This window comes from Rana temporaria, chromosome 4 (assembly GCF_905171775.1).
Source record: "Rana temporaria chromosome 4, aRanTem1.1, whole genome shotgun sequence".
Classification (NCBI taxonomy): Eukaryota; Metazoa; Chordata; class Amphibia; order Anura; family Ranidae; genus Rana; species Rana temporaria.
Genome location: NC_053492.1, coordinates 357,597,081 through 357,617,773, shown reverse-complemented (window position 1 = coordinate 357,617,773; position 20,693 = coordinate 357,597,081). Strand labels below are relative to the sequence as shown.

Genomic DNA, 20,693 nt, shown 5'->3' with positions numbered 1-20,693 from the left:
ACTCTTTGAAAAAAGTTTGGACACCCCTGATCTAGGATGTCTCTAGAAACATTGCTGCATTCATCTTTCCATCCAACCTGACAAGTCTCCCAGTTCCTGCTGCTGAAAATGATCCCCACAGCATGCTGCTGCCACCACTTCGATGTAGGGATGGTATTGGCCAGGTGATGAGCGGCGCCTGGTTTCCAGACATGACGATTGCCATTCAGGCCAAAGAGTTTAATTTTTGTTTCATCAGACCAGAGACATTAGTTTTTTCATGGTCTGAGAGTCCTTCAGGTGCCTTTTGGCAAAGTCTAGGAAGGCTGTCATGTGCCTTTTAACTGAGGAGTGGCTTCTGTCTGGCCACTCTGGCCAATCCGGGCCTGCCTGTATGGTAATCGGGAGAACCGGGATACTTCCCGGTGGGCTGGTCGGGGTTGCGGGCCGGTGAAATATGCCTCCTGCGCTTGCGGCCGAGACTGAGTGCCCGGCGCGGGGCGCTGTTCACCCAGGCGCCACAGAGGTGATGGCGCTTAAGCGCCAGAGTGCGTCTCTCCCTCCTCCTCTCCTTCCCTGAGCCTGCGCTCCCCACCGCTGCAGTGTTTTCTCCCTCCTGAGTCCTGTCACAAACTTCATCTTATCCACCCCGTCGGCGCAGCTGCACACTATCCTCTCTAGCTGCCGCCCGGGTGGGGTTTGTCCTGAGGGGGGTCTGGAGGTACTAATGGAGGGGGCGGTTTTTGGGGGGGGGGTTCTGTACTAATTGTGGTGGATGGCTAAGTTGTGGGGGGCTCTGTACTAATTGTGGGGGGCTCTGTACTAATTGTGGGGGATGGCTTGTGGGGGGCTCTGTACTAATTGTGGGGGATGGCTTGTGGGGGGCTCTGTACTAATTGTGGGGGGCTCTGTACTAATTGTGGGGGGCTCTGTACTAATTGTGGGGGTTCTGTACTAATTGTGGGGGGTGGCTTGTGGTGGGGGTCTGTACAAATGGAGGGGGTGGTTTGTCCGGGGGTCTGTACTAATGGATGGGGGGGGTGTCTACTAATGGGGGGTGGTTTATGGGGGGGTCTGTACTAATTGAAGTGGGAGGTTTGTCCTGAGGGGGGTCTGTACTAATGGAGGGGGGGTGGTTTGTCCTGGGGGGCAGCAGTGTGTGTGGGCGGCATCTGAAGGACGAGTCCAGACCATGCCGCGCTCACCACACAGGCCGGACACACGCCCGCAGTGCCGCCGTCGCGACTTGCAAGGCTTCAGAAACAGGTAAGGGGGACCTGTTTTAAAGTTTCCTGTTTAAAAAAAAAAAAAAAAAAATCCCTGCAATAATATATTAAGCAGCCTGTATAATGTATTATTGCTGGGATTTGTAGTCCTCTATAACTGATGGGATTCTGCATTGCATTTTATATAATGTACTATTGCTGGGATTTGTAGTCCTCTGTAACTGCTGGTATTCTGCATTGCATTTTATATAATGTATTATTGCTGGGATTTGTAGTTCTCTGTAACTGCTGGTATTCTGCATTGCTTTTTATATAATTGTAGCGACCCCCCCCCCCCTTATTTAGTGGGGCGTTACGCTAAAGTTAGTGGGGAATGGGAGATCTAAGTTGCTCCCATTCACAAATTGTTTAGTTTGTGCTGATGCCAGTTTGGAACTGCCTCGTAGGTCAGTCTGCATGCCAGGGGTGTGTTATCACCCCTGGGCAACAGTTGGCGCTAGAGGGGTTCTGACAGGCCCACCTTCCTCAGCAGCCAATCGGAGGGGTTTTCCCTCTCCGGGCATGCTGGCGGGGGATATATCTGTGGCATCCACCATTAGTAGCTCTGTTCTACGCGGGCCCGAGTTCCAGGTGCGGCATCCACCTTCAGGGTGTGCACATTCATGGGCCCCGCCATCGAGGCCTGCCTGGCCGAAGCTACGCACCAAGCGGAGCCTCGCATTGATGTCAAGAGGGGCCCCAGCGGCTTTCTGGGTCCCAGATCCTAAGCTGGGAGCTGCACGATGGGGGATCGGCTCGGGAGAACCTAGAGACAGAGGTTATAAATGCGAGGCCTGGACGAACCATCGGGGATCCGGTCACCACGCCACATGACAGGTACATTTCAGCTGTCAATTGGTGACCCTAAATTGGACTTACTGGGAGGATTCGCTAGTTCTACTCTCTGACCATATTTAAAAATCTACCAGGCTTGTGGCAGAGGCCCCTGTTTCCTCCCAGTGACTTTATTTGCAAGCGACCCTTTGGCTGCCAGGCTCAAGTTAATCCCCTGTCCAGGGGGCACTTTACCCACTCCGGCAAGGGTGGCGACGTTTGAACGTGTCTGTGCTGAGAGCAGGCTTGCTCTCTGTTTTCTTGATATCCAAGGCCTGATACTGCAGTTTTCTCTTTACTCATCAACTGTGAAGGATGCTTCAGTGTAATTCTCCCTGCTAGTTATATTGTGTGTGTGTTAGAGGATTTCAGGTGTGACTCACTCCTCGGCTAACAGGCTGTTGATATGGTAATGACCCTTCCTCAGCCAGTCCTATTTCAAAGGGTAAATGGTCTATTGTGTGTGTGTGAAGGAGCCCTGTGTTTACTGTTTACTGTGATTAGAAGTGGCTCATGTTAATTATTCTGATTGCTTCATTGTGGTAATTATCTCTTCTATATGCGGGGCCAGGCTGTCTAGATAATGTATTATGTACAACTAGTAATTAACTTCACTGATGTCATTATCTAAAGAAAATGTGTTTTCAGGGTCGGCCCCGAAATGTCTGCCCATCATCTGTATGGGAGCCCCCACTGTGTGCGGGGGCGGAGATTTGTCATTGTAACAGTTGTAAATTACATATAAGCTGTGTGTTATACCATTAAAGTCTGTCTTGTTCCAGCAGTAAGCTCTGACTCATGAGTGGCTTATTGGGCGATTCCAGGAATATTCCCCCTCGTGGAATATTGGGTGATTTTCTTTATGGGAAGAAAGGAATGTTTGACGGGGATATCATCCTAATACCGTCACATCAACCTTTCTCTATTGCGTGCCATGTTGATGTTGGCCTTGGAATAAAGCATTGAAAACTCACGCTGCTGTCTGGACAATAACTCCCTATCCACACTCACAAGTATTGCCCCTAGACAGAAGAATTTGGTGACTTGATACACCGATCCCAAACTATCCAGCGGCTCCTTCGGGGGTGAGCGCTACACGTGGGGGCTCGTCCGGGATTCGGCTGTTGCCATTGACAATGAGAAAAGACAGTGGATGGAATTTACCGAGGAGCAACAAGTGTTCAGTGTTGTGCGTGAACTGTCCGGTAGCGAGGGAGTTAAGCTTGCACCATTGAACTTGGGCGCACGTGCAGCACGGCACGCGCCTACAACGTGTCTGTACAAGTTCATTCAAGTGGGAGGAGCCACCCTCCCCTGCGTGCCATGTGCAGAGTGATTTCGCGCCGAGCAGAAGGGGACTCCACCCATGCAGGGGCCCGTTGCGTGAAGATGCTCGTTTTAGGGAGACTTCTTCCAAGGCAAAAGAAATCGGTAGGACCAGCCGCTTTGCGAAAATGGACTGGTTACCCCACTGAAGGAAAACCCCACGGACTAGACACTGCTGTCTGGAAGGACGCACCCGCCTTGACCATTCACTCACTGAAGGTAGGTGGAGAAACTGGAAGTGTCTTGAAAGGTGGCGAATTAAAGATGGTGGGGATACGGGTTGATACCGCACCTGAGACTGGTACGGTTAACGTGGTTTATGTCGGTAGAGTGACTCCCCCCGCCGGGGATAACAGGACTCTAAAGCCGGTGAGAATGCCTCTGATGTGTCTGGAGATGTTGATTTCAAGGCCCCAACGTTGACTTGGAGTGTCAGGCCACTTGAGCAATACACCCCTACCCTCTACTGTGCCGATGTTGAAAAGGGCGCCTGGCGCGATCGTGTTGCTGGGAAGGGGGGACCTTCGAATGTTGCCTGTCTTGGCTCCGCTGTGGCACAGTATGTGTAAAGTTGCCACTGAGTATCCGTATGTGCCACCCTCTCTCCTCAGCCAGATTGATCGGGATAGAAAGGGGTGGTGTCGGGATGCTGTGTGGAGACATTTAGATGCCCCGCCAAGGAAGCGGAGCACACCTGGTGCCTTAAAATCTCTGGAACGGAGCGTCAGAGTGCCTCAGAGAATGGGGCTGGGGGCGTCACATATACAGAGACCGAATTGTCCTAAAGAGCCCTGGCAAGGAGGATTTGATCTTCTCGGCCACCTATGTGACTGCTGCGGGTATCACCGTGATTCTGCCTGATCCTCGGTTTTATGGATAAGGACGCTGAAGGGACCAAAACCATTTATGTTTAGGCTTCCCACACTCCCAGATCCACATCTGGGGCCCCTTTTGTGCAGAACTCTTTGGGGGGGTGGGTTCAGTCAGTTAGAGTGGGACTCGAAAGACTTACTAGGAAAATAACAATTTTTCCTCTCTCTCTTTGCTGCCACTTCCGCACCTTTTTGATTTTATTTTTGGTGTGCATCTTGCTGCAGTACCAGCGCGCTGACCGCTAGGGGCAGTGCTCTGCATCATGACTTTACAGGATAACAATATCACAGTGATATCGTATATTTCTTGCGCTAAGTATTTTTCTCTCCATTGCACTTGTGTTTAAGGCTCCTTGGGAGGGAGCGAGACTTTGCGTTCGGACGTCGGCGTGCAGTCTCGGCCCTGACCCTGGAGGTTGTGTATATATTAGTGGAAAGTTGCATATATACCTCCAGGCTGCAGTGTATTTTTTTTTTCTGTGTGTGTGTTCTGTGTATTCCTTATATTTTCATTACAGGTTGTTTCTTCTGGACTCACCTGCTATCAACAAACTGCGGAGAATGGCAGATAGAAAGCGGGGTTGTGTGCCGTGTTTGGAAAAGTGTAGCGCTAACAATAAAAAAAATTGTGATAAAACAATGGAAATTAAATCGTGCAACACCACATGTGAATGAATGGTATTATAAAGTCCATATATTGTTGGATGAATCGGTGAATCAATTCCACTGAATAAAATAGATACACAAAATCCAATGTATGAAAAAGTGAGAAGTCCACCACCACTTATGACAAGGGGCTTACCGGATCGATTGGACCTAGACAGGCATATACCTACTAGGCCAATCAGGCTTTGTTAAAGTTGATATACTGAAGCGGGTACACCATACACGTCATGCGATTCGGTATCAATGAAGGCAAACCTCAGGCAGATAATTCAAAAATGGTTCCCAGCAGGCATAATGCAGAATCAGTGGGAGCCCCAAGCGTGTCACTTGCCAACGTCACCTGCCTTTAGATGCGGATTGTCACTTGCCGCGTCACCTGTCACCAGATGCGGATTGTCACCCCCCACTCTGACGCTCTGTGTCTGTCATGTGAACAGCAAAGTGTCTCATGATGAGACACAATCCGCATCTGGTGACAGGTGACACGGCAAATGACAATCCGCCTCTAAAGGCAGGTGACGTTGGCAAGTGACACGCTTGGGGCTCCCACTGATTCTGCATTATGCCTGCTGGGAACCATTTTTGAATTGTCTGCCTGAGGTTTGCCTTCATTGATACCGAATCGCATGACGTGTATGGTGTACCCGCTTCAGTATATCAACTTTAACAAAGCCTGATTGGACCTAGACAGGCATATACCTACTAGGCCAATCGATCCGGTAAGCCCCTTGTCATAAGTGGTGGTGGACTTCTCACTTTTTCATATATTGGATTTTGTGTATCTATTTTATTCAGTGGAATTGATTCACCGATTCATCCAACAATATATGGACTTTATAATACCATTCATTCACATGTGGTGTTGCACGATTTAATTTTTATTGTTTTATCACAATTTGTTTCATTGTTAGCGCTACACTTTTCCACATATGTTTTATTAGCAACTTTTTGATCTCTTTTGCTGTGTTAGCGGCTTTTTAGTTTACAAGATAGCACAGTATTTTTTATTTTTTTCGATTTTGTGTACGTGTTTCCCCGAAAATAAGACCTACCCTGATAATAAGACCTAGCAGGATTTTCGGGGAGGGGTGCAATATAAGCCCTACCCCAAAAATAAGCCCTAGTTTAAAGTAGTTGTAAACTGCTAGAATCCTCACTAATGCGGTGTTCTATAGTGTGGAAGGTGTATGTTTGCTGTGGTCTGCTTTAATTGGGTAACTTCTTTTAGTGCCGCTATATTATCTTCAGCTGCTCTCCCCTTCTCTTCTTCTGGCTGTCAGTGGGGGATCTCGACCCCTCCTCCATTTGAATTGTCAGAGCGGGTCACGGAAGCGCTGCTCAGCTAATCTTCACTGCTCTCCCCTTATCTTCTCCTGACTGCCAGCGGGGGATCTCCACCCCCCTTTCCTCTGCATTGCTCGTTGCGGCAATGAAAGCGCCCTTCTGATCTCTGCTGCTCTCTTCTTCTGACTGTCAGTGGGGGATCTTGACCCCCCTTCCTCTGCATTGCTCGGTGCGGGCTATGAAAGCACCGTTCATCTGACCACTGCTGCTCTCTTTTTCTCCTGACTGTCAGTGAGGGAACTTGACCCCCCTCCCTCTGCATTGCTCGGAGCAGGTCATGGAAAGTGCCGTTTATCTTCACTGCTCTCCCTTTCTCTTCTCCTCCTATCAGCGGTGGATCTCGGCACCCCCTTCTGCAGTGCTCAGTGCAAGGAAGACAGCTAAGGCAAGTCATGGAAGCGTCGTGCAATGCTTTAGGAAAGTGAGACATACACATTTTGTATTGTATATTGATGTAGTGGCAAGGATTTTGTCAGTTTACAAGCTCTTTTGCTATTATTAACACTTGGCACATTGCATGGCAAGCCCTACCCCGAAAATAAGCCCTACTGTGTTTTTGGTGGCCAGAATTAATATAAGACCCAGGCTTATTTTCGGGGAAACACGGTAGAATTGTTGCACACGCTCTAACGCATGCAGCGACACCTCACATGTGTGGTTTGAACCCCGGTTATATACGTGGGAGGGACTTACGTGTGCGTTCGCTTCTGAGCTACCGGGGACAGGGGCCCTTTAATTTTTTTTTATTTGTTTATTTTTTACACTTTTTTTTTTTTTTCGATCGCTTTTAATCCTTTTACAAGGAATGTAAACATCCCTTGTAATAGGAATAGTGTGTGACAGGTCCTCTTTAAAGGAGAGATGCGGGGTCAATAAGACCCACATCTCTCCTTCAGGCTGAAAAGAATGAGATTGTGAAAAAAAATTCACAGATCTCATTCTTACTAGCCGCAATTGCAGTTTGTTTACTTACGGGTACCCGACGTGACGTCATCACATCGCGCCCGGGCCTCCGACGGTCATAGAGATGACTGGTGACCATCTGGTCACCAGTCATCTCTATGCTTCCCATCTGGCACACGGCGATCATCTCTCCGGGCCCCCGATGGCACGGGAGAGCCCGGAGAAGCACCGGATGGCGGCGGGATGTCCCCTCCCGCCGCCTATAAGAACGATCAAGCGGCGGAAGGCATCATTCAGATATCACCGCACAAAGTACTGGACGTCATATGACCTCCACCCGGGATAAGAGATCCCCTTTTTGGACGTCATATGACGGCGTGCAGTTTTGAAGTGGTTAAAGGGGTGTTCTGGGCATAAAAAATTAAAAGCCAGCAGCTACACATACTGCAGCTGCTGGCTTTTAATAAATGGAGACTTACCTGTCCTGGTGTCCCTCGATGTCGACACCGCAGCTGATGTTTCCCATCAGCTGTCGGTGCTGCCGTCGCCATTGCAGGTAAGGGAACCCGGCAGTGTAGCCTTTTGGCTTCACGCCGGGAACCCTACTGTGCATGCGCGAGGCCCGCTCCTCTCTCCTATTAGCCCGGCGGCCAAGGGAAGGAGGAGGGAGCCCGTGGTGATGTCACGGCCGCAGCCGGACTCCCGGAAGTGGGGAAATTGTGGCACTGGAGGGGGGGGGAGGAATCCAATGAGCGGAAGTTCCACTTTAGGGTGGAACTCCACTTTAAGCAAGACAATCTGACAATTTCCTCAGCGGTTGTCTTACTTAAAGTGAAACTTCACCCTACAGGGGAAGTTACGCCCCCCCCTGCTGTTTTTGGCACTTTTGGAGGGGGGGGTGTTTGACTGGTACTCACTCTCACTTCTGGTCAGAGATCCACCAGAAGTTCACCCTCTGTCCCCCTCCTTATCTGCAACCTTCTCAGATAACCTTACAGGTCCCAGAAGGCTACCGGACCATTCACAAAGTGTAGCACTTGGGTCTAACGCATCATACATACACAATGGGCAGTGGCAAGAAGTCACTGCTGGCTGCCCACAGTAAACACGCCAGTGCCAGGGATCTAAAGACTGGCAAAGACCCGGTGTCTTGGCGAGCATGGTGCTGGACCCCTGGATTGTTGAGTGTCCTTTTTATTAAGAGTCAGCAGCAACAGTATTTGTAGATATAGTTTAATGGACAGTACACTACAAATCTAAAGCGCTGCGCAAACTGTTGGCGCTATATAAATCCTGTATAATAATAACCTACAGCTTTTCAGCAGATCCTTGCTCTTTGGCTGATCCCAGCCCTTCTGAATTTTCCAGCTGTGAACCCAGTCACTGACTGGTAAGTTGCACTTGCATGTGCAGAAAGCAGTGCATAGCAGTAGCCCAATAGAAGCCAACATCCTAAATTTGTGCTTGAATTTAATAAACCCCCTTTAACACCATATCTGGACTGTGCACGTCTCCTCCTTTTACATTTAGAGAAGACCTCTACTTAGAAATATGTAGACTGCCATTGCTTACCTCCATTTCTGAAAACACAACTTGTTTGCTTGCAATGCCGATCCAATACTCCCAGTAATCTCCAAATTTAGCAGGGCGATGGGTCTATAGTTGGCACAGAGGACGGGGTCCTTGTCCGGCTTGGGAATCAAGGTGATAAAGGAGCGCTGCATATCTGCCGGGACAGGGGTATCCCGGAGGAAGGTATTAAAAAGTTTACACATGTGGGGGAGCAGAAGGGGCAGGAAGGCTTTGTAATATTTGTAGGGCAGGCCATCTGGGCCTGGGGATTTACGTGAGAGCATGGATTTAATGGTCTGCTCTATCTCCTCTTCCGTGATTAGCATATTTAGGGATGTTAGGTCAGAGGGCTGGAGACGGGAAACGCCACTTTGCTCCAAATATTGTTCCATGCTACGGGAGATGTCCGGGGGAAGTGGGTTACTGGGTTTGGAAACCTTTTTAAGGCCCCTTTCAGATTGGGGTGGGACCCGCGGTGGCGGTATATAGCTATACCGCAGGGTTTGCTGCGGGATTTGGCCGCTAGCAGTGCGGTATTAACCCCCGCTAGCAGCCGATAAAGGGTTAATACCGCCCGCAATGCGCCTCTATAGAGGCGCATTGCGGGCGGTATTGCCGCGGTTTCCCATTGTTTTCAATGGGAAGGAGCGGTGAAGGAGTGGTATACATGCCGCTCCTCTCACCGCTCCAAAGATGCCACTGACAGGAGATTTTTTTTCTCTCCCGCCAGCACATCGTCTCAGTGTGAAAGCCCTCCGACTTTCACATTGAGTAGGCAGTGAAGGAGTTTTTCAGGCGGCATAGCAGCGCTATTTTTAGCGCTGTACTGCCTGAAAAACTCCTCAGTGTGAAAGGGGTCTAACACAGAGAAACCCTTAAAATTACTTTTCGGTTTCAGGGAACCCCTGCTAAGAATTATTATATCGATGATACATTAGTGTGATAAAATTATGGGAAGAATTGTTGTTATTGGTAAGAATTTCCCACCCTTTATAGATAGCTAAAAAGATCAATGGTGTCATTGGGAACTAATCTGAAAGGCAGAAATTACTCATTGCTCAAGGAACCCCTAGCAACATCCAGATGCAGTGGCGGAGCGTCCATAGAGGGCGCAGGAGTGCCGCCCCCTCTCGCTTCTGCACCACCACTGTAAAACAATACATAGATTCATGCATTGCTTCAGTGGCTGCGTTTGGCATGGCACAGTGGCGACAATTGATGGGTAGTGGCAACAATGGCATGGCACAGTGGCGACAAAAGATGGCACAGGGGCTGCATTTAGCATGGCACAGTGGTCGACAATTGATGGGCACAGTGGCTGCGTTTGATGGCATGGCACAGTGGTGACAATTTTATGGCACAGTGGCGCTGCAATTGATATTTTTTTTTTGTTTGCTTGCGCCCCCCCAAAAATTTTGCGCACCAGCCGCCACTGATCCAGAGGAACCCTAGGGTCTCATTGAACCCTGGTCTACAGAGACACTGTCAGCCACAGTATTGACCAGTAAGACCTACTGTTATGAGGATCTGGGCACAAGATCCATTTCACTGCTAGAAAGTGCCCACAGCTCTGATCTGTGCCCATTCATCACTATAAATGGCTCATCTATCCCCATCCATGGCTCATCTATCCCCATCCATGGCTCAATCATGCTCAGCCTTGCCACATCAGTGATCAGCCGTGCCACATCAGTGATCAGCCGTGCCACATCAGTGCTACATCCGTGTCACATTGGTGATCATCTTACCTCTTACTAAATACTTTGCAATGTCTACTTTTCAAAAAGGGGTCATTTGGGGGATATTTGTACTTTCCTGGCTTGTCAGTGTCAAGAAATTAGGCCATCAGTAGATCAGGTGTGATCAATTTTCAATGATTGGTACCATAGCTTGTAGGCCAACTTTCACAAAGGCCAAATAATATACACTGATTTGGGTTATTTTTACCAAAGATATGTAGCAGAATAAAATTTGGTCAACATTTATGAAGAAACATTACTAATTTGCTAAATTTTATAACAAAGAATAAAAAAAAAACAGTGATTAAATACCAGCAAAAGAAAGGTTTGTGTGAAAAAAGGACAGAAATTTCATATGGCTAGTGTGTTGCATGACTAGTAATTGTCATTCAAAATGTGAGTACTGAAAGCTGAAAACTGGTCTGGTTAGGAAGGGGGTTTAAGTGCCCAATGTGCAAGTGGTTAAAGCGTTTTTAAATCAAAAAAAAAAAAAAAAAGAAGGGATCCTGTTCCTTTAACCACTTAAGGACCGCCTCCTGCACATATACGTTGGCAGAATGGCACGGCTGGGCACAGGCACATAACTGTACGTCCCCCTTAAGTGCCCAGCTGTGGGTCACAGGCGCGCGCCTGCGACCCGGTCCGAAGCTCCGTGGCCGCGGGACCTGCGGACCCGATCGCCGCCGGTGTCCCGCGATCGGTCACGGGAGCTGAAGAACTGGGAGAGGTGTGTGTGTAAACACACCTTAGGCCTTGTACTCACGACCGGATCTGTGCGCTGAAAACTGTCTGCCGGACAGTTTCCGGCGTACAAGGCTGATTTTTGTTTGGTTCCGCTGGCTTGTACACACCAGCGGACCAAATTATCGTCGTACCGGAACGCGTGCACGTAAACCACGTACGACGTCACTATAAAGGGGAAGACCAAACTTAATGGCGCCGCCCTCTGTTCCTCTTTTGCTAGTTACGGGTTTACTCGTGTTAGTGAAGGTTTGGTTAGAGCTGATTCGCGCTTCTCGGTCTCCAGGCTTTGACAGCGTGTATTCACGGGTTCAGTGCGTGTGCTTGCGGTAACGTAGTTGTCATTCGGCTATAGGCTAGCAGGTTGTTTCTGCTTTTGCAGTTGCATCCTGTGCGCTCGTATCTGTTTGTCACGCGTTCGTCGCAGGTAGTGCTGGATTTGCGAGTGCTTTCTGTTTGAGTGTGTTCTTGACTGACCAGCCGGCCGGTTTGAAGCCATGATGGAGCAGCAGCGTCAATTTTCGCGAGTTGGTGCTGTTTATGGGATGGCTGCTGGATATGTTTATTATTCCAGTACTTTGGCCAGAAACAGGGGGCGGAGGCGTTTCTGGACCAAGAATTGGTTGCGCCAGCGTGACCAGTTCTCACATATGCCTCTGCTTAGGGAAATCCAGGAGAATAATCCTAATGACTTTAGGAATTTTCTCCGCATGACGGACCCCGTATTCAACAGTCTGCTGGATCTTCTGTCCCCCTATATCACGAGGCAGGACACTGTGATGCGCCAAGCCATCACGGCCGAGCAGAGGCTTATTGCCACGTTGCGGTACCTGGCGACTGGGAGGAGCCTGCAGGACCTCAAGTTCTCGACAGGCATCTCTCCGCAGGCACTTGGGGTCATCATACCGGACACGTGTGCTGCCATCATCAAAGTTCTGCATGAGGAGTATATTAAGGTAAGTTTCCTGGCTGTAATAATGTGGCCAACTAACTTTATTTTTAAATTCCCAGATATGCTGTGTGTTTAACTAACGTTCCCTTTTCTCCCTATGCATGTTGATATAAGCTTTACATGTTTTATTCTTGGCCTACCTGCATATTTGTCCCTTACCCAATATTAACCTGTCCAGCATGCTATCCTAGGGACAAACCCACCTTGCCATTTTTTCAAACACGACTTTTTGGTTTTTGTGTCCCCCCCCCCCCCTTCAAACTTTTTTAGTCCCCATCAGAGGGCTGTGGAGTCTCTTAATTAAGTGGCCCTATATATTTCATTCCCCAAATTCTCCCTGCACATTTTTCAAATGCAATTTTAATACTGTGAAGTTTCACAAGGATGCTTGTAGGATGTTTATGTGCCAAAGTACTAAATCTCTTTTTTTGTTTGTCCCCACAGCTACCCTCCACACCACAGGAATGGCAGTCTGTGGCTTCCCAATTTGCCCAGCGGTGGGATTTTCCTAACTGCGGTGGAGCAATAGATGGGAAACACGTCCGCATTGTGCCCCCACCCCACTCGGGGTCCTACTATTATAATTACAAGGGTTATCATAGTATTGTGTTGATGGCGGTGGTGTCGGCACAGTATGAGTTTCTATATGTGGACGTGGGGAAGAATGGCCGGATGTCTGATGGGGGAGTGTTCGCACGGACTGATTTCTATGATCGTCTCCAAGCTGGTGGTCTGGCATTGCCACCAGATGAAGAGAATGTGGAAGGACTTCCGTTTGTGTTCCTAGCGGACGAGGCTTTCGGGCTTGGTCCTCACCTCATGCGGCCTTTTCCCCAGAGGACCCTCACCTCAGAGAGGAGTGTGTTTAATTTTCGGTTGGCCAGGGCTCGGAGGGTAGTCGAGAATGCCTTTGGGATACTCACCAACCGGTTCCGCCTGTTCAGGACATCGATACATCTGGCGGAATATAAATTGGACACCGTTGTATTTGCCTGCTGCATTTTGCACAACTTTTTACGCAGGCACTCCCAGACGTACCTACCCGACATCGGTTCTGAGGCAAGACTACCCTCAGATCCCCTTCCCGGGCTGGACACTGGTCGCGCTGGCTTGGCCCCCCAATCAGCTCGTGAGGTACGCGACAAATATGTTGAGTACTTCATGGGTCGGGGGGCCATTGCTATGCCAGATCATATTTCTTTCTAATTCGGCCCCCAAAGAAAGGAATATTCTCACAACTAATAAATAATTAGACCATTGGACTTTATACAGTTGTTTGTCATTAATGCTTTTTCTCTTTTTATCTGTCTTCCTGGTTTTCAAACTAACTACTGCAATTTTAGTTCATAATTGATTTCTCCACTTTTAGTAAATAACCACATTTTGCACAGTATTCACTCATCTACAAACAATGTATTGAGTCTAGAAATAAGAAGCAACTCCATTTTAAAATTTTGAGGTCAAGTGTTTTAATTTTTGCTTGTTCATGACCACAAAAATTATTTTAGATTTTTTTCATTACTCCCTGCTTTTGTACTTAGGAGTCTACAATATTTTTTGGACTTTGTGTTTTTTTTTTTTTCAGGTAATTCAACCAAAAATATTATCAAGATTATACATTTTTTAACAAGTTCACAGTTTTGTTTATCAAATATAGTTCGATTTATTGTTTACATATATATATATATATATATAGAATATTTTTGGTGGGGTGTTTACCGCCTTTGTATTTTTTCTTCTCGGCATATTTTTTCGGCCCAAAAACCTATATTTTTTTAAAATAAATTTTATTTTTTTTTTTCTATTTTTTTGTGTGTTTTTAAATACGAATATTTGTTGGGGAGATTTAGGAGTCAAATCTCGACTTCACTAAATTCAGTGATTAGAGAGATTTATAATTCTATATATATATATATTTAATTTTTTTGGGTGTTTATTCTTTATGGTCTAAACTTTATAGTATCCAAAAATGTACAACATGGACAAAAAAAAAAATTAAAACTTATAAAAATATCAAATTTCACAACAGCAGTCAGTCATGGTGTGCTTTCACACTGGAACACGCCAAAATTTGAAGATACACACATTCAGTGCAAACTCGCCAAATGTCATTGGTTCAACAGACAAATGGCCACATGTGCTATCTGACATCATGGGTGATCAATGTCTGTGTTTTGTGGGAGCAAACCCTTCCTCTCAACTACTTGAGGATGGAGGAGGGGGTTGGACCCACAAAGCACAAACACTAGATATTCTGTGATGGCAGATAGCACATGTTGGCACACTGTGTGTGTATCTTCAAATTTTGGCGTATTCATTATTAAAACAGTAAAAATGTTTGTGGGGGCGGGGGATGGGCGGGGGGTGTTTCAGTCTTTGACACGGCCCATCATGTCAATAATATTTTTAAAATTAGATTCGATGACCATCATTCTTTGCCGCATATTGTCCATTTCCGTGCTGCATTCCAAAAGGACATTTGTTACATTCTGTTCCATGACAACCATCCTTTCACGCATATTGTGCATTTCAGTGCTGCACTCCATTACCTGTTGAATAATTATAGCAGCACTTGCACGTGAAAATATTGACACACCATCCTCCTCCCCTAAAAAAGAAAAAAATGGGCATTCAAAATTTTTTTATTTGATGAGGCCTATCTACATATGTTTTATTTAAATCAAGCTAGGGTGACACTGACCTGATGGGCTTCTCCTTTCCACCTCTTCGACATCTTCTATCACTCCTCTTTCTTCCACCACCTCCCCATCATCTTCTATCACTCCTCCTTCTTCCACCACTTCCCCATCATCTTCGACTCCTCCTTCATCCATCAATCCACCTTCTTTCAATTCGCCAAATTGTTCTTCCGCCACTTGCCCTTCATCTGCTAGAAATTCTAAGTCCAAAATTACTTCTTCCTCCTCTCTTCCTTCCTCCTTTCTTCCTTCCTCCTCTCCTTCCACATCCTCTTCTCCTTCAACATCCTCTTCTCCTTCCACATCCTCTTCTCCTTCCACATCCTCTTCTCCTTCCACATCCTCTTCTCCTTCCACATCCTCCTCCTCCTCCACATGTTGAGATGGAAGATTTTGGCCTTGTCTGGCCCTCTCTGCCTCCTCCAAATGCTGGCGACTTCTTTCCCCTTAAATAACAACAAAAAAAATGTATACTCATCAGCACACAGATATTGGAGAGCAGAAATCGCACACATTGCTTAGAAGAGGCTTTCATTTATTTACTTTTATCTTTCACCAAACCTACATTTTTGAATTACTTCTATGGCAAGCTCTGATCCTGCCCCTTTTTAGCAAAGTGACACACATGGATGTCCCCCCTAAACTGTATTTCTGGGAGACCCTACCAAAACCCATTTTTGATTTGGGGAGACACAGGTGCTCTGCATTGCAGATGTGAAAACATCTGCTTTATTACCACTGTTTTTAGAATGAATCCTGTTTGCCTTTCCCATTCTCCGAATTATATTTTTTATAACTAGCTTTTACACAATGTTTACCAACAAAGTTTTTGGCCAGTGAGCCATGTCCAGGTGTGTTGTTCCTGGAATAACCGAGCCTTTCTGAGAAACTATGTGATGTTACGTGGTTTACTAAGAACACTATTTGTAAATATGTAGTTATTTATGTCATAAAAAATAAATGACAACATGTCTTTAAAATTACAAGCAGGCCAAGGAGGCAGATGGTGAAATATACATGGCAACACATTATTGCAGACTATCAACCCCCCCCCCCAACCCCAAAATATATTTACTTACTTTTACGCAGAATTTTAAGTATCTTCTTCATCTGATGTGGCTCCCTCAATTTTAAGTCTGACCAGCGTTTCCTCAGCTGTTCCTTGGACCTGGTGATCCCAAACATCCTCTGCATTCTCCTCGCCACCTTGTCCATAATATGTGCCTTTCGGCGGTTAGGGGTCTTGTATGGCCCTAATTCACCATCATAGTCCTTCCTCCGCATGATGGAAACTAACTCCACCATTTCCTGGAACCGCATATTAGTGGCTTTGTATCTTCTTTGCCTTGATCGGGACGTCCCTGCCTCTGTCCCTTCACTTGTGGCATGAGAGCATCGTGCCCGCTCGTGTGACATCGCCATCTTTCCTTTCCCACAGAGATTATGGGCGGGGAAAAGATGAATTGTTACGCCATGGGCGGAGAAGAGGGTGGCGTTTAATACATACGCGGAGTGTAGAGAATGCAAACAACGTGTTTACGTAGTTTACGCGGAGAATCTTCGAGCGCATCCAGAACATACACAGTTAACGCCATATTTCCTAAACACATTGATTAGGGGCCTAGCAAAGGTGACGAGGGCGGGGTTTAATAAATACGCGGAGTGTTTAAAAGGTGCACGCCGTGATTACGCATCTTACGCGGTAATTAGGCGAGCGTGAGAAACGAGGAGCGAGAGACAGGAAGGTAAGGAAATTAAAAATGGGATCAGCAGAGGCCTAGAAAATGTAGACACATGGGATGGGGGTTTGGGCTGTTGGTTGCACCCTTTTTAAGCTATTCTGTCTATGGGGTACCACAATGTTATTTTGGTGTCCAAATGCTTTTGGACACCTCACAAAATAGAGATGTGAACAATGCTGTACCTCATTGACAAGTTTTTGAATGGTGTATTCTGATCAGGCAAAGTATTGTTCAAGTGTTGGTTGTACAGAGGTCATTAGGAAGTGTCTTTTATGTCATCCATTGTCAGGGGCATGAGATTTACACATGAAAGAGTGCCTAGATGAATACTGTCATTTGTAATCATTGTTTATTTTTCTATATTAAAAATAGTTACTGCAATGTTAAGAATGGCTCTGCATCTAGCAAAGCAATGTTTGGTACAACCAATGCGGCCGAGCTGCCAATCATTGTTTAAACAAGAGAGACTGTGTTTGTAATTAGATATAGATAATAAATTTGAAGACACATATTATATCAAGGTCAACGCTGATCCTTTTGAATATCTATTTTTCTTTGGTTTATGTTTTGCGAATCTAGACTCAAAAAGAAATATCATATTTCATAACGGGAAATGGACCAACTACAAACAAAGGAAGCTATAGAGGCCTTACTACAAAAATATCAGGACACGCCCATCCTGTGGAATTCCAAACACGCGTTATATTGTAATAAAGATGTACGAGCGGCAGCACTAGAGGAGCTAGCAAACTATATGCAAACATGGGTGCCAGGATGCACTGCCAACATGGTGAGGGATAAACTTGCCAACCGGAGAAGCACATACAGAAGAGCATATAAAGCTAATAAAAGCAAAAAATCGGGAGCAGCAGCAACACAAGCAAAGGAACCCAAACTGTGGTATTACAAACAGATGGCTTTTTTGCGGGACGAAATGGAAGGCAGGAAAACAATGTCTAGTCTTGCTTCCAACCTTTCCTCCATGCTACCTTCCAGCGGACATTCCCCAGATGACCACAGCCCTGCAGAGTCGGAGGAAGAGGGCCTGGCTGACAGAGATGCAGATATGCCACCCTTCGATGAGGAGGTATAGTAGTTTCCTCTATATTTCTGACCTAAATAATTATTGGTGGATTAATGATTTGATATTGTAAAAGAAAAGCCAAGCTGGGAAAAAGCACAAAAAAAGGTGTACAGACAAATAGGTGTCAGGGATGACAACTGCAGGGGTCAGAAGTAGAGTCTATTCAAGTAATAATGAACAGAAAATGCTAAACGAAAAACATGAAAATGAGTGTGGTTTTATTTAGCGAAATTGTAAAAAATGTCCTTTTTTTGGCACACAGGAAGAAGAGATCAGCCAGGAGGTGGCAGATCCTCACGTGTCTGTCAGCCAGGAGGAGGCCGGGGTCAGTGGCAGCCAGGAGGAGGCCGGGGTCAGTGGCAGCCAGGAGGAGGCTGGGCCCAGTGGCCTGCAGCAGGTCCCCCCGGCCAGGAGAACCACCACCAGCCAGTCTTCTCCCCCCCAGGTGAGGCCATCAGGCCGAAGGAGGCAGTTGAGGCCTGTGGAGGAGGCAAGCCTCCGCATAATACAGGAGGCAAGCGCCATCATGAGGGCCCCCCTCAACCCCACAGAGGCCTTCAGTGCCTCATTGGCACACGATTTGAATGAAGGGGAGGAGGGCCAGAGAAGACTGGCAAAGGCCCTGATGAACCAGGTCCTTTGGTGGATGCAGAAGGGCCTGCTGACCCCAGACACTGGGCTATGTGACCCGGCCCGGCTTGCGGAACACCATCCTCCTGCTGCCACATCGACCCCACCTGCAAGAGCCCGTGTAAGATCCGCTGGAAGGCTGCCTGGAGGGAAGGCTGGAAAGAGGAGGAAACGTTGATTCTCTGCCTTCCATTTCCTTCCACATAAAGGACATATTGTTTGGACTACCACAGTTTGGGTTCCTTTGTTTCTGTGCTGCTGCTTCATATTTTTGGGTTTGGCTCCTGAGGCTTGGAACTTTATCCTTCACCATGTTGGAAATGCAAGTTTGCATATAGTTTGCTATCTATTCTAGTGCTGCCGTTCTGTTTATTTTTTGTGATGACATTTGCCTAAATAAAAGGCTTTTTGCTTTCATTTGAAAACATGTCTATTGTTTGTTATACTGTGGGGATTATTAGGCAGCAAACCTTTAATAAATATACAATGGGTCATTTACAAAGGACACACTCCTTGGGGGGGGGGGGGGGGGACATTTGGTGTGCCAACATGGTTCAATATTCTCAAATTAAACACAAAAAAAAAAAAATTAAATAAAAAAAAAATAAACATGTAAAAAAAAAATAAAGAAAATGGTGACATAACTAGAAACAACAAAAAAAAATAAAAAGATGCACATTCCTTTACAAAAATGACTACAATAAATTATGGAGGACCACCAACCAAAACACACGTCTGGCATAGAAAACCTTATTAAAGGATTACATCACAAGCAAGAAATGTGACATTTCAGTATGGGACAACTCTATTGAAATTGCATCAGCAAGAGAACGGGGTTATTCTAGCAAGAGAAGAATTAATAAAACGAGGCAAGAAACTGTGGTTTAGTGCGCCTTTTTAAGACATTGTTCTCTTGCTAGAATAAAAGGTTTCTAATGACGAATGTGCCATATCCCAAACAAACGCGAGTTTTACCTGAACGAGCGCTCCCGTCTCCTCATTTGGACTGAGCATGCGCGGGGTTTTTGTACGCTGCTTTTGTGTACAGACGACCGAACATGTCTGACGGACACGATTCCAGCAGACTGTTTTAAAGCAAGACCAGGAAACAGTTGTTCGTTGGAAAACGGTCTGGCCGACGAATGTTTGCTGGAATCCTGTCCGTTACTGCCTACACACGATCGAACATGTCCGCTGAAACTGGTCCGCGGACCAGTTTCAGCAGACATGTTTGGTCGTGAGTACGGGGCCTTACTCGTTCTTCACAGTGGCAATGTCACTGATCGTCTGTTCCCTGATATAGGGAAAGGCGATCAGTGACATCACATGTCCAGCCCCGCCCCCCTACAGTTAGAAACACATATGAGGTCACACATAACCCCTACAGCGCTCCCTAGTGTTTAACTCCTAAACGGCAATTGTAATTTTCACAGTAAACAATATTTTTATAGCATTTTTTGCTGTGAAAATGACAATGGTCCCAAAAATGTGTCAAAATTGTCCGATGTGTCCACCATAATGTCGCAGTCACAAAAAAAAAATCACTGATCGCCGTCATTGGTAGTAAAAAAAATATTAATAAAAATGGCATAAAACTATCCCCTATTTTGTAAACTCTATAAATTTTGCGTAAACCAATCGTTAAACGCTTATTGAGATCTTTTTTTTACCAAAAATATGTAGAAGAAAACGTATCGGCCTAAACTGAGAAAAAAATGTTTTTTTATATCTTTTTTGGGGTATTTATTATAGCAAAAAGTAAATATTGCTCTATGTTTGTTTATAGCGCAAAAAATAAAAACCTTAGAGGTGATCAAATACCACCAAAAAGCTATATTTGTGGGGAAAAAAAAGGATGCCAATTTTGTTTGGGAGCCACATCTTTTTTGCTTTTGGCTCCCCCCCCCCTCCCACAATTGGAGAATGCTTCTCCTGTTTGTTTTAGGCAAGTTTTCTTGCCTATTCCGTGCTGAAGACAGGAACTTCCTGCTTCCTTGCCCAAATGAGAGTGGGGTAGTGGCCCCCCTACTGTCTGCTGGAATGCCCATGTCATGCATGGAAGGTTCAAGGAGTTAAGCTCCCGTTTAAGAAAACACACACACGCCGTGCTTGCAGTGCTATTATTTGTTAATGCCCCCCCCCCCTTAACATGGGTAGCAGATGCTCATTTTGCCATGCAACAAAGACGCTTCAAATACACCAAAATACGCAGTAAAAAAAAACTCCACTCCAAAAAAGGTTCTGGTGCTTTTTTGGTGTGCTTGTTGCACGTAGGGCAACCCATTCATAGGCTGCCCTATGTGCGATGAGCAGAAATGTTTGAAAAACGTAAAAAAAAAAAAAAA

The 20,693-nt window shown here is 46.3% G+C and overlaps 1 pseudogene; it reads right to left on the bottom strand.

The window, feature by feature from the left end:
* The window catches only part of LOC120935752, an 82,675-nt pseudogene extending 73,522 nt beyond the window's left edge, over window positions 1-9,153 (bottom strand).
* Window positions 9,154-20,693: the final 11,540 nt, after the last annotated feature.